The sequence below is a fragment of the Haliotis rufescens genome, unplaced genomic scaffold, assembly GCF_023055435.1.
Source record: "Haliotis rufescens isolate VD_foot unplaced genomic scaffold, xgHalRufe1.0.p SCAF_6, whole genome shotgun sequence".
In the NCBI taxonomy this organism is placed as follows: Eukaryota; Metazoa; Mollusca; class Gastropoda; order Lepetellida; family Haliotidae; genus Haliotis; species Haliotis rufescens.
In genome coordinates this window covers 55894086-55917126 of record NW_025964334.1, presented here as the reverse complement: position 1 = coordinate 55917126, position 23041 = coordinate 55894086, and the positions used below count along the sequence as shown (strand labels likewise).

At 45.1% G+C, this 23041-nt stretch overlaps 1 protein-coding gene across 2 annotated transcripts in view; it reads right to left on the bottom strand.

The window, feature by feature from the left end:
• Positions 1–23041, bottom strand: part of LOC124146870 (glycoprotein 3-alpha-L-fucosyltransferase A-like) — a 152206-nt gene that overhangs the window by 53490 nt on the left and 75675 nt on the right. The window contains exons 1-2 of one of the 2 annotated variants that reach the window (XM_046517391.2): positions 11600–11691; positions 2514–2606 (exon numbers count right to left, since the gene is read on the bottom strand). The gene's annotated coding sequence lies outside the window, so the exon portion shown is untranslated. Of the gene's footprint in view, positions 1–2513; positions 2607–11599; positions 11692–23041 lie in introns of those variants that run through there. The other variant, XM_046517386.2, reaches the window with a different exon arrangement.

The window sequence follows — 23041 nt, the reverse complement described above, 5'->3', positions numbered from 1 at the left end:
TAAACAAAGGTGGGTTAAAAATTCCGAGTTGAGGTTCCGCGGGGGGCACGGGTGGCCCAGTCGTCTAAGGCGCCGCGATTTGCTGTGCAGAGTTGCGTCCCTTGGGCATGCCAGAAACCTATGATTGTGGGTTCGCATCCCGGTCCGCCCCAATTATGTTTCTAGGTTTGTCAGCACCATACCCGTGCTCGTGGGTTTCACCGAAGTGGTAAACGTCTAAAACCTGAATCACTTCGGCTTTCCTCCCACATTAAGCTGACACGCCACGATATGACTGGAATACTGTTAAAGCGGCGTTAAACCCAACTCACTCACTCACTGAGGTTCCGCGATTATTCCATTTAACAATTTGGACAAGACACTGACTTTGAAAAGAGTGGTCACGTCAATAGTATTAGTGAGTGAGGATGGTTTTACAACGTTTTTAGGGATACTCTAAAAACATCACGGCGGGGGACAACATAAAGGGGCTTCACACATTGTACCCATGTGGGGGGGAATCGTACCGGCGGGAAGAGCGAACGTTTAACCAAGAGGCTATACCACCGCTCCCACGCGATCGGTTCCGGGTTAAAGGTAAAGGTCTCAAATCAACGCTTCAAACATACTAGTTATATGTGGTACCCCGTAAAGATCCGGCTAGTTTAGATTTTCAGCACCCCATGCTTGTCGTTAGAGGCGACTATGCTTGTCGTTAGAGGCGACTATGCTTGTCGTTAGAGGCGACTATGCTTGTCGTTAGAGGCGACTATGCTTGTCGTTAGAGGCGACTTTGCTTGTCGTTAGAGGCGACTATGCTTGTCGTTAGAGGCGACTATGCTTGTCGTTAGAGGCGACTATGCTTGTCGTAAGAGGCGACTAACGGGATCGGGTGGTCAGGCTTGCTGACTTGGTTGATCATCGTATACCAATTGCAAAGATCGATGGTCATGATGACAATCATTGGATTGTCGGGTCCAGACTCGATTGTTTACAGACCGCCGTCATGTAGCTGGAATATTGCTGAGTGCGGCGTAAAAACAAAAAACCCCCCAAAAAACAGTTCTGTTTTGTACTTAAATGCAGGCGGGAACATCATACAGGAATAATAGCCATGTCACACATCTGTTCTTTCTGTTTGTCCATAATACACGTGCTAATTCATTCAGCAACACATGTGACACCGATTCCTTTACATGAAGACACATTTGACCTGTCGATTTTAAATTATTTATTGTTTCAATACGACGTTTCGGTACAGATGCTGGTACCTTGACTAGCTTGTTAAATGTACAGGCACCTGTCCCGTCACCTCAGATTGAGACAATAAAGATAAAACTCTCCGTTGATACTTCAGCTTCTCAAATGCCATTTAAAGATAACAACGCCTTATAACCTCCAATCACAATCGCCCAATTGAAACTGGAAGCAGGAAATATACGTATAACTGAAAGAAAATGCCCATTTTGTAAAGTATTTGATTCAGGTGATGAGTTCCACTATCTATTTATCTGTCCACTATTTCAAAACGAGAGAAAACAGCTAATTAGATAATGTTTTACATTACACTAAATATGCATCAAAATGAATTTGTTTTTTAATAGTAACATATTATTTGTACAATTAAAATGCTGCTATTTAACTCTATCAATATAACTTAACCCTGTACTGATTCTTTATTTACCGAAGCCACTACTTGGTAAATCTGTTGATACATATTGTATATTTATGTACAGTGATGTATATGATGTCCCTCAAATGACGCCGAAAGCGGCCTGAGTGTAATATTTTTTAATTATTTCTTTTGATTTGTTGTTTAACGCCGCTCTCGGCAATATTCCAGCTATACGACGGCGGTCTGTAAATATTCGAGTCTGGACAAGACAATCTAGTGATTGTGAGTGTAATAAAATTGTGTTCAGTTCAGTCAGGAGGACCTTCGCTCGCAAACATATAGGACCACTCCCCCATCCATAACTTCCTCCCAACAGGAGACCCAGTAAGCATATGTCTACGAGTCTGTGTTTCGGAGCACTTAAGGTTTTGTTTACTACTTGGGTCTGTTTACTACTTGGGTCTGTTTACTACTTGTGGTTGTTTACTACTTGGGGCTGTTTGCGAGTACTGCGAAAACATTTCAAACCAAAAGGTTTTTAGGTCTAACTGAAAAGAGACACTTTTTAAAAATAAAGATTTCAATACATAACGAGATGTACAAATCAAAAGAAATTAAAAAACCCAACCAAAAACATGCTGCCAGGAGTAACAGTTATACGCTTTTTATCGATCTATCAGTATCTCTTTTATTCTATGTGCTGATTTTAAATAAAATGGGAAGGAAAAAAATAGATTTTTAAGAATTTCAATATTTACTTTTTGTATTGTTAACAACTAAGTGAAAAAAGCGACGAAACCCTTTCAATATTCGTAAAAGACCTTTCCCAAAAGCAGAGGCGATTGTACGATTCCGACTATATCATGAGCATGTGATTAGGAAACAGTCTACTAACTTTGTGATAAATAGGGTATCATACCTGATCTGGCTTCAGTGAGGCACGAGGAGGAAGTTCGACCATGCTTGGTCTACCCACGCAGCCAGCTTCTCGTCTCCTCCTTGGTCATATCATCTGAAACAATGGCGACATATTTTACATTAAAGGTAAAATCTACGCAGTGAGGGCAAACGGAAAAAAACCCATAAAATGTTAAATGTTCGTAACAAGAGAACAAAAACATTCAACACACCTAGTGTCACAAAGAGGTTGTGTACATTTGGTGCATATTTATCAGATATGTTGTCACTTTAGCTCAACAAACGATGGAAACATCTACTGCAGGAAATGATGCGGTTTATCAGATGGAGTGCCTCAACAATGACCGTCGTGACGAGCTAAACGGCTTTCGTAATGTCACGAAATGTCAAGCTAGGTTTCCGACAGAGCATGGCCCAACTCACAGGTCAGATAGCCTACACGAGTCTGTTGAGTTGCCATCTCCGTCGACTCAGGCAATAAAACTAATCTACATCTTTGTAGAGTCGCTCAAGTTCATCTTCTAGAGGCAAGGGAGTTAACTGACTATAAAAGTCCAGTTTCCACCCTTGCCGAACGAGACTGGAATTTCTTTGCTCGAGTGTCGGGCCACCAGTGGTTATTACGAGTTGTGTCCCTTCTATGCCTCTCCAACTGACCAATCAGATTCCACCTCTTGTATCACCTGCATTTGCTTCAAACAAAATGGCGGCGCCCAGTCAAGACGATCTGATCAATAATCAAAATCTATATTGTGATAAAACGGGTCCTTCACTGTGAAGTAGATCAAATCACTTCAGCACCTTGATTATGTACATGAAAAAAATTGAAACAATGAGAATCTGTAAAATATACTCAAAACAATGTTAGTGAAGTTCTTAGTATTGCTATACAACTAATTTCAAATGCTAATAATAAAACAAACAGAACGAGCTCAATATATCATTACAATACAGTACATGAATGAAATTCACATTTGATTTGAAAACCTTGGTATTTCATGTTCATGCTTATTGCAAGTTGGGGGGGATGCACTGACAATGTTGAGACGGGAATCAAAGCTTCATATTATGAAAGAAAGGGATTATAGAAGTTTTGAGACTACCTTACACTTCAGCTGTTATGTTTCTTGCGCAGACCCCCTTGTAACAACAGACATTGAAACACCAACAATTACATGAGAGTTTGTTAAACAATATTTTCTCAACTTCATGACAATATCTGAAATTATGGTAACTAGTTGGTATGGACAAATAAACAACTTTCATGCCATTTAAGACGAATTGTTGCTTTCGAATATATATTTATTTTGTATTTCATCGGTACGATTTTGCAGGACTGTAACTATAGACGTTGTTCAAGAGAGTTTGGCCCTTGAAGAAGTACAAGAGATGGCTTCGTAGTCTGGTAGTGAGTGAGTGAGTGAGTGAGTGAGGTTAACGTCGCTTTAAACAGGATTCCAGTTATATCAGGGCGTTTCAGCTTGATGAAGGAGGAAAGCCCGAAGTGATGCAAGTCTTTGACCTTTACCACTTTGATGAAATCTTAGAGGACGTGATTGGTGCTGACAAACCCATAGCCTAGCGCTAACCGGGAATCGAACCAACGATCAAATGTTTCTGGCGTGTCCAAGGGACGCGATTCTGCAGAGAAAATGGCAGCACCTTAGACGACTGGGCTACCCGTGCCCCCGATCTGGTTAATTGTCTGTTAAAAACCCTGTCCTGATCAACGTAAAACATAAGTAATGAGAAGAGAATTATTTTTATTATGTTTTGTTTGCTTGTTTGTTTGTCTGTCTGTCTGTTTGTTTGACGCATCAATCGGCAATATTCTAGTTTGCGTGAAAATAATCGGGTCTGGATGAAACAATCCAGTGATCGATGTTGTGAGCAAAGATCCGCGATGACACACAATCAACCAAGTCAGCGAGCCTGATCCCCGACCCATTCGGTCGCAGTATGGGTTCTGGAGGACCGATTCTTACCCGGAATCCCCACGGCGGGAACTTCCGGTAGAAGACAAATATAACGTGTGATGTTATTGTGAATGCTTTTGCATGGAAACAACCAACGCATCAGAAATCACTGTCTCGTGAACTAAGTGTGCATAAAACAAGAAACCAAGACATTAGGAATAACTGTCCCATGAACTAAATTGTGCTCGTGCATAAAACAAAAAACCAAGACATAAGGAATAACTGTCCCATGAACTAAATTGTGCTCGCGCATAAAACAAGAAACCAAGACATTAGGAATAACTGTCCCATGAACTAAATTGTGCTCGCGCATAAAACAAGAAACCAAGACATAAGGAATAACTGTCTCGTGAACTAAATTGTGCTCGCGCATAAAACAAGAAACCAAGACATAAGGAATAACTGTCTCGTGAACTAAATTGTGCTCGCGCATATAACAAGAAACCAAGACATTAGGAATAACTGTCTCATGAACTAAATTGTGCCCGTGCATAAAACAAGAAACCAAGACATTAGGAATAACTGTCCCGTGAACTAAATTGTGCTCGTGCATAAAACAAGAAACCAAGACATTAGGAATAACTGTCTCGTGAACTAAATTGTGCTCGCGCATAAAACAAGAAACCAAGACATTAGGAATAACTGTCTCGTGAACTAAATTGTGCTCGCGCATATAACAAGAAACCAAGACATTAGGAATAACTGTCTCGTGAACTAAATTGTGCCCGTGCATAAAACAAGAACCAAGACATTAGGAATAACTGTCTCGTGAACACATGTACGTGTATACGTGAAACATCAACGCCAGAGAATAATAAGTCTAGATCATCTCTCAATCAACATCATGGAAAATGACTCTCCTGAACTAAATGTTGCATGGACAATAAACAACCTACCCACGTATCAGAAACTCTTATTGTGAACTAAAAATTACATGGAAAATGAACAACCAACCAATGCATCATAAACCCTTATCGTGAACTAAAAATTACATGGACAATAAACAACCAACAAATGCATCAGAAACTCTTATCGTGAACTAAACCAGGCTTCAGAAACCCTTATCGTGAACTAAAAATTACATGGAAAATGAACAACCAACCAATGCATCATAAACCCTTATCGTGAACTAAAAATTACATGGACAATAAACAACCAACAAATGCATCAGAAACTCTTATCGTGAACTAAACCAGGCTTCAGAAACCCTTATCGTGAACTAAAAATTACATGGACAATAAACAACCAACCAATGCATCAGAAACTCTTATCGTGAACTAAACCAGGCTTCAGAAACCCTTATCATGAACTAAAAATTACATGGACAATAAACAACCAACCAATGTATCAGAAACTCTTATCGTGAACTAAACCAGGTTTCAGAAACACTTATCGTGAACTAAAAATTACATGGACAATAAACAACCAACCAATGCATCAGAAACTCTTATCGTGAACTAAACCAGGTTTCAGAAACACTTATCGTGAACTAAAAATTACATGGACAATAAACAACCAACCAATGCATCAGAAACTCTTATCGTGAACTAAACCAGGTTTCAGAAACCCTTATCGTGAACTAAAAATTACATGGAAAATGAACAACCAACCAATGCATCATAAACCCTTATCGTGAACTAAAAATTACATGGACAATAAACAACCAACAAATGCATCAGAAACTCTTATCGTGAACTAAACCAGGCTTCAGAAACCCTTATCGTGAACTAAAAATTACATGGACAATAAACAACCAACCAATGCATCAGAAACTCTTATCGTGAACTAAACCAGGTTTCAGAAACCCTTATCGTGAACTAAAAATTACATGGACAATAAACAACCAACCAATGCATCAGAAACCCTTATCGTGAACAACATGTTGCATGGAAAATAAACAACCAAACCAAGCTTCAGAAACCCTTATTGGAACTAAAAATTACATGGACAATAAACAACCAACCAATGCATCAGAATCCCTTATCGTGAATTAATGTTGCATGGAAATAAACAACCAACCAATGCATCAGAAACCCTTATCGTGAAATTAAAAATGCATGGACAATAAACAACCAACCAATGCATCAGTACCTCTTATCGTGAACTAAAGGTTGCTTGGTCAAGAAACAAGCAACCGATGCATCAGACATCTCTCGTTTACGAAAAGGTGCTTAAAAAGCGAACAAGCAACCGACGTATCGGAAACCACTCTCCTTACTAAATGGTGCTTTAACATCATTCAACCAACCAACGCATCAGAAATCGTCCCCTGGACTACGAGATGAAGAATGGACATCGGGCATCCAACTTCCCCAGCCACGTGGTCACATCGCTCGGCAGGTGGCGCTCTACACAAGCCGCAGTCTCCTCAGCATCATGCAATCAGTCAGTCTGCATCATCCATCACCGCCAAGTGGTCTAAAGTGATAGCGGTGAAGCTATTGGCAACAAGAGACTTCTTAAATGCCTAATTAATGAGATGGCCCCGATGAAACCTAGGCACCCTGGATTTGATTGATTGAAACGCCTAACTTGTATAGTTAATAGCAAGACACGAGAGCGACGCGAATGTTAAGCGTTCAGTGTCGACTTTTTTTAAATACCAGAAGCAGAACATAGTATAATTGCGTCGCATCACCAAAACAATAATTACATTGGAAACTTATAACTTCATCACGAAAAAACGTATGAAGCTTATCGGTGTCCCAGGACATGCTCTTGCGAACACCTATTGTGATCACAGATTTCAGTGATCCATTCATTCATGATACTTTGCCTTATACACCAAATGGAATCTGTTTCGGCGGTTCCCCTCGATTATGTTTCTAGGTTTTGTCAGCACCATACCCGTACTCGTTGGTTTCACCGTAGTGGTAAACGCCTGAGACCTGCATCACTTCGGGCTTTCCTCAAACATCAAGCTGACACGCTGATATAACTGGAATACTGTTCAAACCAGTGTTAAATCCAACTCACACTGTTTCGGCGGACAATCGAGGATGGTTATTGTCTGGCATTGACGTACTAACATTTTACACTAAAAGGTACGCACTCCGTCCTAAAGCTGCGTTAACCGTCAACCACTCCATGTTTAAACGCCGTTGTGAAATGACTTACGAGCCTTAAGCACTACACACGTATATACTCACATATGTTATAAAATGTTTATTTCTCTCGTGATTAATCATGCAGTTTTCTGACGGAGCCTAACGGGACATCTGTTACACGTTTGTATGTGTGTTTGTTCTCGTTATTTGATGTTGTCGATTGAAGCTTGACATTATTCAGACATGTTTTTTAAAAGCAGGCACTTACGCTTTTATTCTATTGAATGCTGAATACATCACGCCATATGGTTATCAGTATTGTATTGGGATCCCTGGGCGACAAAAGACTGCAGCGTTGAAATGTTGATAGCACGACAGCACGGGAAGGGCGTTGTTATGGAAGCGGGGTATATAGACAGACTGTGAACAGCGACAGGGAAATATGAGTTTTGAGATTAGTTCCGCTTTTATTCATTCAATTATTGAGTTCATAAATACAGCCACTGAATATGGCTTTATGTAGTTTTTCAATATCCCAGCATTCCGTTTAGGAATTTGAATCATCGACCGTCGGTGTGACGAGCGAACGCTCTTACCACTAGGCTACCCCGATAGATATAGCGCACGAAGCACAAGAAGCCATATCGTAAAACATTTAAAAACATTTTTCTAACCCGGATCCTATGGGGTTTTATAAAAATAAAATGTATTGATTATAAGAATGAATAATTAAAATTGAGGCCAAGTACTCTCGGAAAAGGGATATTGATGATTGTGATGATGGTTAATGTTATAAAAGCAAATGATGATGATGATGATGATGATGATGATAACCAACGAACAGAACGCGACACACGGCTGTTTCCGATGCCAACGACACGTCATATAGGGTCGGAGGTTTTAACCACCAGTTAAAATAACAACGTTCGACACAAACTATCGGGTCTACTCAAAACCATATCAGATGTCGGTTTCAATCAGATGCTTCACACCTACAGAGCACTCGATCTCAATGAAATCGCCGTTTAAGCGCAGTGTGTGTGCATATATGTAGGGAATGAGCGTCGCTCTTGAAAAAGCTTTAATAGAGTTAAACCTTTAAGTACAAGGTTTCATATAAAATATCGTCACGAAGGCTGAGACGTGCATCTACATACTTACAATGGATTCGTACTTTACAAAGAGGTTTTAGCTCTGCTCCAATGAAAGGGATCGTAAAGCGCTGCCTGCGTATTTCCTGACACTGGGCGTCAAATTACTATGATGGATCTAACTAGGGGAGGTAACTATTACTGGGGCATTTCAACCAGACTGGTTCCCTGGGTACGCTGCGCTGGCGCTACACTGGTAGCGCCAACGCAGCATACCCAGGGAACCAGACTGCATTTTATCTGAAATATAATACTGCGATTTTGTAACCAATCTATTACAATAGTTTTATGATATTCATCTTCCCAAATTACTGGCTTATTTTAAATGGAACCTTGTGGGGATTCCGGGTTACAACCATCTTCCCGAGGCAAGGGAGTAAACTGACTGAACAAGTCCATTTTCCACTCTTGCCGAACAAGGCTGGAAGTTTGGAGTTACGTTTTGGCTGGACTAACGAGTCTAGGCACAGTCCAATCAAAATCGCGTAACGAAATCAACATCCGGTTCGTAAACTGCAGTGTAGATTTCGGTTGATTGCAGGATTTGAAAAGCATGTGAACTGTCAAATTAGCGTCTGCAGATATATTCCGAATATTTTCATGTTTTTAATCACAGTCCTCAAGTGAATAGGTGCACTTCGCGAAATAAGACCCGTTTTATTTCAAAATAGATCTTGATGTTCGATCAGATCGTCTTGACGTTGCGCCGCCATTTTGTTTGAAGCAAATGCAAGTGATATGAGAGGTGGAATCTGATTGGTCAATAGTGGGACATAGAAGGGACATAACTCGATATAGCCACTGGTGGCGCTACGACCGAATCCAGAAATTCCAGCGTAGTTCCAAGGGTGGTAACCGGACTCTTACAGTCAGTTAACTTCCTTGCCTCGGGAAGATGGGCAACAATAGTTCTCAAGCATTCTACACTGATCGCAAAAGGTGACTTAATGGATCGGATGGTCATGCTCGCTGACTTGGTTGCTGACTTGTCATACCCCAACGGCGGGGATCGTGGCGCATCTCAATCACTGGATTGCCTGGTCCAGACTTGATTATTTACCGGCTGCGGTCATTTGCAATTATTTGGCTGGAATATTGCTGACCGCGGCGTTAAACATCACAAACGTCCAAAAAATTCCCGAAGTTGCTCCCAGGGATTTGTGTTTGTATGTTGTTTTACGCCGCACGCGATTCGGTATTCCAGCTACATGACGGCGATCCGTAGACGGGGTCCTCATCTTATCCTGTCTCCCTACAGTAACCTGTTCAATATCAAAGTCATGCGGCTCCGAGTCATGGTGACACAACAGTAATTATAAATTGGTACTAACAAATCTCTTCAGCAAAGGAGTATTTCGGATAGAAAAACAATGGGGTTTATGATTGTCTATAAATAAATCTTATTACGTTTACCGAAAACAGGGGCGGTGGGGTAGCCTAATGGTTAAAGCGTTCGTGCGTCACCCCGATTGTCCGGGTTCGAATCCCTACGTGGGTACAACGTGTGAAGCCTATTTCTTGTGTCCCCCGCCGTGATATTGCTGGAATATTGTTTAAAGGGGCGTGAAACCCTACTCACTTGCTACCGAAATTACCGACGGTTCAGCGCGTTTCCATTTCAACTGTGTATATCTCCTGCAATCGGGCCGTAAACAACCGCTTTGTTTCAACGATCCGATCGATCCTTACCCCCTTACTCCGCTTTTACAACTGAGACATTATTTTAGATAAACAGTTTGCTTACTAACTCCACAATATTTGAGACCAATCTGGACATAATATTAAAGAACCTCTCGAAAATTCGAACCCAGGGGCGGTCGGGTAGCCTAGTGGGTAAAGCGTTCGCCCGTCACGCCGAAGACCCGGGTTCAAATCCCAACTTGGGTACAATGTGTGAAGCCCATTTCTGGTGTCCCCCGCCGTGATATTGCTGGAATATTGCTAAAAGCGGTGTAAAACCAAACTCACTCACTCGAACCCAGTCACAACTGACATAACACAGCTTGTCCTGCATGTAACGATTTTGAAATAACTGTAGTTATCATAACAGAGACGCTCCCCCCCCCCCCCCCCCCTCCCTCACTCACTCACTCACTCACCCATCACTAATAGTTTTATTATCAGCCCTTCAGTTCGATGATGATTGAATGGTGTTATACGCCGCCATTTGACATTCCAGGTAAGAATAGTCCCCTAGGAACCTCCTCTTAAGGGTCGACTTCATTGATCTTGGCACGGCATCAATCATTGGCTTGTCTGGTCTAGACTCGATTAGTTACCGCTTGCGACGTTGATCAACAAACAATATTCAAGTTTTATGACGTCGAAAACAGGGAAATCAATACATGTGCACGGTCATTCTAGACAAAACTTAATATTAAAAAAAACACCATTTTATCTTTGCATGATGCTGAAAACAAGTTGCGACAGCTGTTTCCAAATAAACAAAGCGAGGAAGCAGATCGCTCTGTATTTCATTATACTATATGTTTAATATATCCCATCTGTTTATTATATGTCTGTACATTGTATATTGTACCGATGGATACACAGGCATGAAACGGATCGATAATGGCCAACTGTGGAACTATTATCAAATCACTGCATTTCAAATAGAATTTAGAATAAAGATGTGACCTTGAAACACTTTCGAAAAAATTACAAAAAACTAATTGTAAGTAAATATTAAAAAACCGCAACGCCAGAGAATAACCAATCTTGATAATCCCCGAAACAAATTTCACGGGTCGTAATGGCAAAATAGCGGTGAAAATAATGCATGGGTAACTAAAAATTAGTGATGGCACCAGGTGGTCGAAAAGGGTAAGCATGCCCTACCGATAGAACCACCTCTCACACAATTTGCAAAACTGTATTTTCATAAAAAATACTTTTAATTTCGAAATTAATTACCTTTACAGCATCCAACCGCACTGAACGCCATCGTGAATGATGTTTCGCAGAGAACACAGTGTCGGCCCTTCAGTAATTGAACGCTGAGCTAGGTATGTGATGATGCTAAATTAAGCCTAGCCTACCTGGATTGAGCATCAGTGGGTCCGACAGTCACATCATGCACTTCATCTACCGTTGCTGCGGAAGCGGACAAAAACCGATAAATCGTTCCGTTGGCTGTCGAGCACCCACAGAATGGCATTGGTCTATGTATGAGCTGGCTAACAGTTGCGGGCTCGATGCAGAGTGTTTGTCGGTGATGAATGGAAATTAGTTAAGCTGTATAACACGGGAGGCGTTCTAAGCAGAGGAGAGCGGATTAAAGTGGAGGGTTACGCTGTTATAATGTTCATATGGGGTTGTTTCTATAGTTAATACAGGCTCAAATCTCGGGAGCTGGGGGGGGGAGGGGGGGGGGGGGGGGGGGGGGATTGGGGCTACGATGAGATTTTTTTTCGTTTAGTCAGTGATGAGTGTCCGTTTTGTCAGGGGTGACAGTGTCCGTTGTGTCAGGGTGACAGTGTTCGTTTTCTCAGGTGACAGTGTCCGTTTTGTCAAGGTGACAGTGTCCATTTTCTCAGGGTGACAGTGTCTGTCTTGTCATGGTGACAATTTTCGTTTTCTCAGGGTGACAGTGTTCGTTTTCTCAGGGTAACAGTGTCCGTTTTGTCAGGGGTGACAGTGTCCGTTTTGTCAGGGGTGACAGTGTTCGTTTCCTCAGGGTGATATTCTCCGTTTTGTCAGGGTGACAGTGTCCGTTTTGTCAGGGTGACAGTGTCTGTCTTGTCATGGTGACAGTGTCCGTTTTGTCAGGGTGACAGTGTCCATTTTGACAGGGTGACAGTGTCCGTTTTGTCAGGGTGACAGTGTCCGTTTTGTCAGGGATGACAGTGTTCGTCACCCCATGGTGATATTCTCCGTTTTGTCAGGGTGACAGTGTCCGTTTTGTCAGGGTGACATTGTTCGTCACCCTATGGTGATATTCTCCGTTTTGTCAGGGTGACAGTGTCCGTTTTGTCAGGGTGACAGTGTCCGTTTTGTCAGGGTGACAGTGTCTGTCTTGTCATGGTGACAGTGTCCGTTTTGTCAGGGTGACAGTGTCCATTTTGACAGGGGGACAGTGTCCGTTTTGTCAGGGTGACAGTGTCTGTCTTGTCATGGTGACAGTGTCTGTTTTGTCAAGGATGACAGTGTTCGTTTTCTCAGGGGTGACAGTGTCCGTTTTGTCAAGTGACAGTGTCCGTTGTGTCAGGGGTGACATTGTCCGTTTTGTTAGGATGACAGTGTCCGTTTTGTCAGGGGTGACATTGTCCGTTTTGTTAGGATGACAGTGTCCGTTTTGTCAGGGTGACAGTGTTCGTTTTGTCAGGGTAACAGTGCCCGTTTTGTCAGGGTAACAGTGTCCGTTTTGTCAGGTGACAGTGTCCGTTTTGTCAGGGTGACAGTGTCCGTTTTGTCAGGGATGACAGTGTTCGTCACCCCATGGTGATATTCTCCGTTTTGTCAGGGTGACAGTGTCCGTTTTGTCAGGGTGACATTGTTCGTCACCCCATGGTGATATTCTCCGTTTTGTCAGGGTGACAGTGTCCGTTTTGTCAGGGTGACAGTGTCCGTTTTGTCAGGGTGACAGTGTCTGTCTTGTCATGGTGACAGTGTCCGTTTTGTCAGGGTGACAGTGTCCATTTTGACAGGGGGACAGTGTCCGTTTTGTCAGGGTGACAGTGTCTGTCTTGTCATGGTGACAGTGTCTGTTTTGTCAAGGATGACAGTGTTCGTTTTCTCAGGGGTGACAGTGTCCGTTTTGTCAGGTGACATTGTCCGTTGTGTCAGGGGTGACATTGTCCGTTTTGTCAGGGGTGACATTGTCCGTTTTGTCAGGGTGACAGTGTCCGTTTTGTCAGGGTGACAGTGTCTGTCTTGTCATGGTGACAGTGTCCGTTTTGTCAGGTGACAGTGTCCGTTTTGTCAGGTGACATTGTCCGTTTTGTCAGGTGACATTGTCCGTTTTGTCAGGGTGACAGTGTCTGTCTTGTCAGGGTGACAGTGTCCGTTTTGTCAGGGTGACAGTGTCCGTTTTGTCAGGTGACATTGTCCGTTTTGTCAGGGTGACAGTGTCCGTTTTGTCAGGGTGACTGTCCGTTTTGTCAGGGTGACAGTGTCTGTCTTGTCATGGTGACAGTGTCCGTTTTGTCAGGGTGACAGTGTCCGTTTTGTCAGGGTGACAGTGTCCGTTTTGTCAGGTGACATTGTCCGTTTTGTCAGGGTGACAGTGTCCGTTTTGTCAGGGTGACAGTGTCTGTCTTGTCATGGTGACAGTGTCCGTTTTGTCAGGGTGACAGTGTCCGTTTTGTCAGGTGACATTGTCCGTTTTGTCAGGGTGACAGTGTCCGTTTTGTCAGGGTGACAGTGTCCGTTTTGTCAGGGTGACAGTGTCTGTCTTGTCATGGTGACAGTGTCCGTTTTGTCAGGGTGACAGTGTCCGTTTTGTCAGGGTGACAGTGTCCGTTTAGTCAGGGTGACATTGTTCGTCACCCCATGGTGATATTCTCCGTTTTGTCAGGGTGACAGTGTCCGTTTTGTCAGGGTGACAGTGTCTGTCTTGTCATGGTGACAGTGTCCGTTTTGTCAGGGTGACAGTGTCTGTCTTGTCATGGTGACAGTGTCCGTTTTGTCAGGGTGACAGTGTCCGTTTTGCCAAGGTGATTGTGTCCGTTTTAAAAGGGATGACAAAACACCGACGCAACCAACACCGAACAGGTGCGGCCTGAGACAAAATCTAACGGTACTATAATTATCCATACCCACTTCTACCCTCGATCATTTTCAATCCAAACAAACATTTCAACTGTTTTCCCACCCCCCCTGGTGGGAGCACATGCAGTTTTTGCAAATCAATGTTTTGTAATGCAATCCAATTTGGACGAATCTCTTAACAATCAAACCCTTTGTGTACTTGATATCACGTGAACATGGCGGGCTGTGTACGCTCAATAGACCGTCGCCTGTCAGGGAAGTGATTGAAAACCACCCTCAGCCTTGTTGAAAGCTTCATGGGGTGAACATATCGCCTCTCCATCATATGAAATCTATTTCTCCAAGGACATATTGGAAACAGATTTTCATATCTCGTTTCAAGTTTTACTTGATTGTTGACATGTAATTCACTTAGATACTCGCTAACACCAAGTGATGGATTGTGTCCTGTTCTCAACTGTATCAACTGGCGAATGTTGTTACAACCGTTGCCCCGTGAATATGATTACAGTAAGCGACGTTTATAACGAACACGCTTATAACGAACTGACGGATATAACGAACCTTTGTTATAGTCCTGGACATTTGTTATATATATGCTGTATTTATATGCTTGTAACGAAATACGGTTATTACAAACTAAAATTAGTGGTCCCCTTGAGTTCGTTATAACCGTAGTTTATTGTATTTGCATATTCCTATATGCGGAGGATCGGTGTATGGTTCTCGGGAGGCAGAGATAACGTCAAGTCGTTGGCTTGCGGTACATACACATTTACTTTATACGGGTAGATATACAGTAAACTACGTTTATAACGAACATGCTTATACCGAACTGACGGATATAACGAACCTTTTTATGGTCCCGTCCATATGCTGTATTTATGCTTTAAATGTGCTTATAACGAACTACGGTTATAACGAACTAAAATTAGTGGTCCCTTTGAGTTCGTTATAACCGTAGTTAACTGTATACAAGAAGTACTATGTGCCAGGTCAGCACATAGTGGGAGTGGTTGTCGCCTTGGTGCCCCGGAGCACCTAGCCTAACCCTAGCTAGTCTGTGAGTAAGACCTCATGTGTTTCGTCTCTGAACCAAGGCTTATATATCCAAGGTCATCTGACATCAAGTAAATATAAAATTGTTTGTTTGTTTGTTGTATAACGCCACACTCAGCAATATTCGAGCTACATGACGGTGGTTTGTAAATAATCGAGTCAAGACCGGAAAAACCAGTGATTGACATCATGAGCATCCATCCACGTAATTGAGATACGATGACATGGATCAACCGATTCAGCGAGTCTGACCACCTGATCCCGTTAGGCGCCTCTTACGCCCTATTCTCTACCCGGAACTTCATAGGGACACAAATCTAAAAAAAAATCCGCTTTCTGAACGTATTAGTAAATTTTGTAATCTCCGCAGTGTTGAAGATGAAACCTTTTTTTGGAATTCTATTCTGATGGTTATGTTCCAGGAAGTCTCTCAAGTTAATCCATTTTTTGTCGACATGGATCCAGTTGATGCACTGTGAAGAGCCATTGCTCGTGCTTTCCCTGTCGCGAACACTTTGTTTAAGACTAGGACATTTCATCTCTCTCATTAATCTTCAGACTATCAATGCACTTAATTGAACTAAACTGTGATATGTTTTTATCTAATAGAAAAATATTTGTATCAGTGGTTTTTAAATGTACTGATATTTCAAAACGTCGTTGAGCGCTCTTTTTGTATTACAGTACTACGGTTATAACTCAAACAGTAAACAGTAAATTTAGTTCGTTATAACCGTAGTTCGTTATAAGCACATTTACAGCATATAAAAAGTAAATGGACGGGACCAAAAAACAGTTCGTTATATCCGTTCGTTCGTTATAAGCGTGTTCGTTATAAACGTAGTTTACTGTATATCATCTACCCGTATAAAGTAAATGTGTATGTACCGCAAGCCATCGACTTGACGTTATCACTGCCTTCAGTAAACTACGGTTATAACGAACTCAAAGGGACCATTAATTTTACTATGGTATAATTGTGTCTCATATGCCTTATAGACTGGATAGTATATCATATTTCTGAGATAATTGTTTTTATTCCAGTGTAACATACGCCGTGTGGCACATTGATAAAATACGATCTTATCATATCTATAAACAGTAGTAATAATGAGAGGTGAAATAGGCTCACAGCTGTTTCAGGATGACCGTATGGGTTAACAAATGGGACTAGCGTCTCATAAGTAAGGGCAAATAATTGATTCTAGACATATCACTGTCATGGCTACAGGGTAATTAGCCTTTGGAACTAATGTCCATTTAGACTAATGTTGTCGCAAATCGGTTGCTGGGATAGTTTTATTTCATATCTACTGACGCTGGTCAGGCGTCTAATGCGCCGCAATTCACTGTGCAGAGTTGCGTCCCTTGGGTGCACCAGAAACCTGTGATCGTGGGTTCGAACCCAGGTTCGCCCTGATTATGTTTCTAGGATTGTAAGCACCAAACCTGTGCTCGTGGGTTTCAGCTAAGCGGCAAAAGTGACCTCCATCACTTCGGGATTTCCTCCCACATTAAAAGCTGACATACTTTGCTACCCACTTAAAACAGGAATGGGGGACAGTGGCTGCCACTGGCTGGGGACCAGGTGTAGCAATTGTATAAATTCCACAATTTTGAATATCATAATTATACTTCTTATTAATCTCGTCTGCTGTTGTAAATCCAGTCTAGATCTAAACTTTATACATAAAAGTGCCACTTCCATTTAACGAGGACAACAAGATTGACAGTGTTGTTAAAGTTGCCATCACAAAATGTCAACGCTACATATTCTGCTAAAACGCGATCGCCTTTTAACCTTTATTCTCTGTTATCCTAGCTACTGCTTCGCGTTTTTCTATGTTAGTGATTGGGAGAGTCTGGTTTTACGCTGCTGTAACAATATTCCAGAAATATCACGGCGGGGGTCACCAGAAATGGGCTTCACACATTGTACCTATATCGGGATTCGAACCCGGGTCATCGGCGTGACGAGCGAACGCTTTAACCGCTAGGCTACCCGACCGCCTTCTATGTCAGGAATACAAGCCTAGAAAGAGTAAAACACCTATCACAGCAATGAGAAACGGCATGTTTGGCGAAGATCGATCAACTACGATCCATCAGTGGCATCGATCTTGAGGGGTATCTCCGCCATGGCAGCGAACACTGACAGACTGATGGATGTACGGACGTTCATGGTTAATTGGACGGCTATACACGGGGTCGGGGACGCTGTATAGGACATCACATATCATCCACTTCGTCAGCAGATGAGCGGAAATTAATGAGGAGCAACCTGTAGCGTTGTTGGGGGCGATGGATGAGGTGTGTGGAAACACGCTGGGACCAAAAAGATATTCTAGTTTAAGAGTCGATGCAAATTGTATGTAAGTGGTGGTTGTTTGTTGTTTAACGCCGCACTCAGCAATATTCCAGCTATATGACGGCGGTCTGTAAATAATCGAGTCTGGACCAGACAATCTAGTGATTAATATCATGAGAATCGATCAACGCAATTGGGATCGATGACATGCATCAACCAAGTCAGCGACCCTGACCACCCGATCCCGTTAGTCGCCTTTTACGACAAGCATAGTGGCCTTTTACGGCAAGCATGGGTTGCTGAAGACCTATTCTACCCCGGAATCTTCACGGGATGTATGTAAGTCTCTTTGAGAACTGTACTGGTGAATCCATCTTGGTCTTCTTCATCATTCCAATACATTGAAACTCCGTTAGTTCGGACCTCGTTTATCCGGACACTGCGTTTTACGGACGAATAGTGTGGTATGTATACCAAGGAAGACCGCCTCCGTGGTCTGGTAGAGCGTCTGCCCCGAGGGCGGAAAGTCGGGGGTGCGGGCCCGGCCGCGTCATACCAAAAAGCGTTATAAGATGGTACTTGTTGTTACCCTGTCTGGCGCTCGGCATTTAGGGGCTAAAACAAGGACTGTCCGATCTGAGTCAGGATACTGTGTCTGAGTGGGGTATTCATGTTAAACTGCAGCATGGTATCGCAGTGGGCTAGCACTATAAAACTGGCATTAGTCCAGACTAGCACAAGCATACCCGTGAAGATCCCGGTTAGAATAGGTCTTCAGCAACCCATGCTTGCCGTAAAAGTCGAGTGTGCTTGTCGTAAGAGGCGACTAACGGGATCGGGAGGTCAGGCTCGCTGATTTAGTTGATCCATGTCGTCGTATCCCAATTGCGTGGATCGATGCTCATGATGTCAATCACTGGTCCAGACTCGATTATTAACAGACCACCGTCAAATAGCTGAAATATTGCTGAGTGGGGTGTTAAACAACAAACAATCAAACAACAAAAAAGGGCCTGACAGCGATTAGGGACCGATATCTGGTCATGATGTAAGTCGTGATTGATATCAGACGCAACGATCCCCGCCGTCGGTGTACTGTGGCAGCAATCGGGATTGATATCAGAGACAGCGATCCCCGCCGTCGGTGTACTGTGGCAGCAATCGGGATTGATATCAGAAGCAGCGATCCCCGCCGTCGGTGTACTGTGGCAGCAATAGCGATCCCCGCCGTCGGTGTACTGTGGCAGCAATCGGGATTGATATCAGAGACAGCGATCCCCGCCGTCGGTGTACTGTGGCAGCAATAGCGATCCCCGCCGTCGGTGTACTGTGGCAGCAATAGGGGTTGATATCAGAAGCAGCGATCCCCGCCGTCGGTGTACTGTGGCAGCAATCGGGATTGATATCAGAAACAGCGATCCCCGCCGTCGGTGTACTGTGGCAGCAATCGGGATTGATATCAGAAGCAGCGATCCCCGCCGTCGGTGTACTGTGGCAGCAATCGGGATTGATATCAGAAACAGCGATCCCCGCCGTCGGTGTACTGTGGCAGCAATCGGGATTGATATCAGAAGCAGCGATCCCCGCCGTCGGTGTACTGTGGCAGCAATCGGGATTGATATCAGAAACAGCGATCCCCGCCGTCGGTGTACTGTGGCAGCAATCGGGATTGATATCAGAAACAGCGATCCCCGCCGTCGGTGTACTGTGGCAGCAATCGGGATTGATATCAGAAACAGCGATCCCCGCCGTCGGTGTACTGTGGCAGCAATCGGGATTGATATCAGAAACAGCGATCCACGCCGTCGGTGTACTGTGGCAGCAATCGGGATTGATATCAGAAGCAGCGATCCCCGCCGTCGGTGTACTGTGGCAGCAATCGGGATTGATATCAGAAACAGCGATCCCCGCCGTCGGTGTACTGTGGCAGCAATAGCGATCCCCGCCGTCGGTGTACTGTGGCAGCAATCGGGATTGATATCAGAAACAGCGATCCCCGCCGTCGGTGTACTGTGGCAGCAATCGGGATTGATATCAGAAGCAGCGATCATCGCCGTCGGTGTACTGTGGCAGCAATCGGGATTGATATCAGAAACAGCGATCCCCGCGGTGTACTGTGGCAGCAATCGGGATTGATATCAGAAGCAGCGATCCCCGCCGTCGGTGTACTGTGGCAGCAATCGGGATTGATATCAGAAACAGCGATCCCCGCCGTCGGTGTACTGTGGCAGCAATCGGGATTGATATCAGAAACAGCGATCCCCGCCGTCGGTGTACTGTGGCAGCAATCGGGATTGATATCAGAAACAGCGATCCCCGCCGTCGGTGTACTGTGGCAGCAATCGGGATTGATATCAGAAGCAGCGATCCCCGCCGTCGGTGTACTGTGGCAGCAATCGGGATTGATATCAGAAACAGCGATCCCCGCCGTCGGTGTACTGTGGCAGCAATAGCGATCCCCGCCGTCGGTGTACTGTGGCAGCAATCGGGATTGATATCAGAAACAGCGATCCCCGCCGTCGGTGTACTGTGGCAGCAATCGGGATTGATATCAGAAGCAGCGATCATCGCCGTCGGTGTACTGTGGCAGCAATCGGGATTGATATCAGAAACAGCGATCCCCGCCGTCGGTGTACTGTGGCAGCAATCGGGATTGATATCAGAAACAGCGAACCCCGCCGTCGGTGTACTGTGGCAGCAATCGGGATTGATATCAGAAGCAGCGATCCCCGCCGTCGGTGTACTGTGGCAGCAATCGGGATTGATATCAGAAACAGCGATCCCCGCCGTAGGTGTACTGTGGCAGCAATCGGGATTGATATCAGAAGCAGCGATCCCCGCCGTCGGTGTACTGTGGCAGCAATCGGGATTGATATCAGAAACAGCGATCCCCGCCGTCGGTGTACTGTGGCAGCAATCGGGATTGATATCAGAAACAGCGATCCCCGCCGTCGGAGTACTGTGGCAGCAATCGGGATTGATATCAGAAGCAGCGATCCCCGCCGTCGGTGTACTGTGGCAGCAATCGGGATTGATATCAGAAACACCGATCCCCGCCGTCGGTGTACTGTGGCAGCAATCGGGATTGATTTCAGAATCAGCGATCATCGCCGTCGGTGTACTGTGGCAGCAATCGGGATTGATATCAGAAGCAGCGATCCCCGCCGTCGGTGTACTGTGGCAGCAATCGGGATTGATATCAGAAACAGCGATCCCCGCCGTAGGTGTACTGTGGCAGCAATCGGGATTGATATCAGAAGCAGCGATCCCCGCCGTCGGTGTACTGTGGCAGCAATCGGGATTGATATCAGAAACAGCGATCCCCGCCGTCGGTGTACTGTGGCAGCAATCGGGATTGATATCAGAAGCAGCGATCCCCGCCGTCGGTGTACTGTGGCAGCAATCGGGATTGATATCAGAAACAGCGATCCCCGCCGTCGGTGTACTGTGGCAGCAATCGGGATTGATATCATAAACAGCGATCCCCGCCGTCGGTGTACTGTGGCAGCAATCGGGATTGATATCAGAAGCAGCGATCCCCGCCGTCGGTGTACTGTGGCAGCAATCGGGATTGATATCAGAAACAGCGATCCCCGCCGTCGGTGTACTGTGGCAGCAATCGGGATTGATTTCAGAATCAGCGATCATCGCCGTCGGTGTACTGTGGCAGCAATCGGGATTGATATCAGAAGCAGCGATCCCCGCCGTCGGTGTACTGTGGCAGCAGTCGGGATTGATATCAGAAACAGCGATCCCCGCCGTCGGTGTACTGTGGCAGCAATCGGGATTGATATCAGAAACAGCGATCCCCGCCGTCGGTGTACTGTGGCAGCAATCGGGATTGATATCAGAAACAGCGATCCCCGCCGTCGGTGTACTGTGGCAGCAATCGGGATTGATATCAGAAACAGCGATCCCCGCCGTCGGTGTACTGTGGCAGCAATCGGGATTGATATCAGAAGCAGCGATCCCCGCCGTCGGTGTACTGTGGCAGCAATCGGGATTGATATCAGAAACAGCGATCCCCGCCGTCGGTGTACTGTGGCAGCAATCGGGATTGATATCATAAACAGCGATCCCCGCCGTCGGTGTACTGTGGCAGCAATCGGGATTGATATCAGAAGCAGCGATCCCCGCCGTCGGTGTACTGTGGCAGCAATCGGGATTGATATCAGAAACAGCGATCCCTGCCGTCGGTGTACTGTGGCAGCAATCGGGATTGATATCAGAAACAGCGATCCCCGCCGTCGGTGTACTGTGGCAGCAATCGGGATTGATTTCAGAATCAGCGATCATCGCCGTCGGTGTACTGTGGCAGCAATCGGGATTGATATCAGAAACAGCGATCCCCGCCGTCGGTGTACTGTGGCAGCAATCGGGATTGATATCAGAAACAGCGATCCCCGCCCATGGTGTACTGTGGCAGCAATCGGGATTGATATCAGAAACAGCGATCCCCGCCGTCGGTGTACTGTGGCAGCAATCGGGATTGACATCAGAAACAGCGATCCCCGCCGTCGGTGTGTACTGTGGCAGCAATCGGGATTGACATCAGAAACAGCGATCCCCGCCGTCGGTGTACTGTGGCAGCAATCGGGATTGACATCAGAAACAGCGATCCCCGCCGTCGGTGTACTGTGGCAGCAATCGGGATTGACATCAGAAACAGCGATCCCCGCCGTCGGTGTACTGTGGCAGCAATCGGGATTGACATCAGAAACAGCGATCCCCGCCGTCGGTGTACTGTGGCAGCAATCGGGATTGATATCAGAAGCAGCGATCCCCGCCGTCGGTGTACTGTGGCAGCAATCGGGATTGATATCAGAAACAGCGATCCCCGCCGTCGGTGTACTGTGGCAGCAATCGGGATTGATATCAGAAACAGCGATGCCCGCCGTCGGTGTACTGTGGCAGCAATCGGGATTGACATCAGAAACAGCGATCCCCGCCGTCGGTGTACTGTGGCAGCAATCGGGATTGACATCAGAAACAGCGATCCCCGCCGTCGGTGTACTGTGGCAGCAATCGGGATTGACATCAGAAACAGCGATCCCCGCCGTCGGTGTACTGTGGCAGCAATCGGGATTGACATCAGAAACAGCGATCCCCGCCGTCGGTGTACTGTGGCAGCAATCGGGATTGACATCAGAAACAGCGATCCCCGCCGTCGGTGTACTGTGGCAGCAATCGGGATTGACATCAGAAACAGCGATCCCCGCCGTCGGTGTACTGTGGCAGCAATCGGGATTGACATCAGAAACAGCGATCCCCGCCGTCGG